The sequence below is a fragment of the Lupinus angustifolius genome, chromosome LG02 (genome assembly GCF_001865875.1).
Source record: "Lupinus angustifolius cultivar Tanjil chromosome LG02, LupAngTanjil_v1.0, whole genome shotgun sequence".
NCBI classification, from domain to species: Eukaryota; Viridiplantae; Streptophyta; class Magnoliopsida; order Fabales; family Fabaceae; genus Lupinus; species Lupinus angustifolius.
The window spans coordinates 8,166,899-8,167,548 of record NC_032010.1 but is presented as its reverse complement, the minus strand read 5'-3'; positions in this window follow the sequence as shown (position 1 = coordinate 8,167,548).

The window sequence follows — 650 nt, the reverse complement described above, 5'->3', positions numbered from 1 at the left end:
AGTGTAGATACCTTCAGGCAATTTTTGATTTGATGATGGGACTGAATTAGAATTATTACAACTTAAGTAGTAACCGCTTCGGTTACTTTTATGGGTTATGGTCCCCATTTGTAGAGCAACAAGTTTTGTTGAGTAGGCTGATGAGAATAAAAGTGAATTGTGAGGAGTTATCCATAAGGACATAAAAACACCATCACAATTCTATAAGGTTCACTCTCTCCATCAGATCACATAAGCTCTCCTAGGCTTTCTCATTCCCCTCTAGAGAGGCAGAAGGAAAACCATCAGGCTCTATCATCTGGAAGATCATCATGCCCACATACTTTCGAAATTCCAAATGGCTAATCAAGGTATGATTTTCTTCTTCACTATGAAATCAATTGGGGTTTCTTCGGTGTAGATCAAGGTTGTTCCATTTGGGTTTATGTATGGGCATAAACACTTTGTTATAGGAACAAAGCCCTGATCATTAGGATTTCCGCATTCAATCTAAGGATTATTCATGGAGAATTTCCAACAATTGGTAACAGAGCCACCCTAATATGATTCATATGTGAAATTTGGTCTTTTGAAGCATTTCATGTTCTTCCCCAAATTTGGATTAATTTAGGGTTTGATGATTTATCTATGCAATTGGATTGATTAGGATA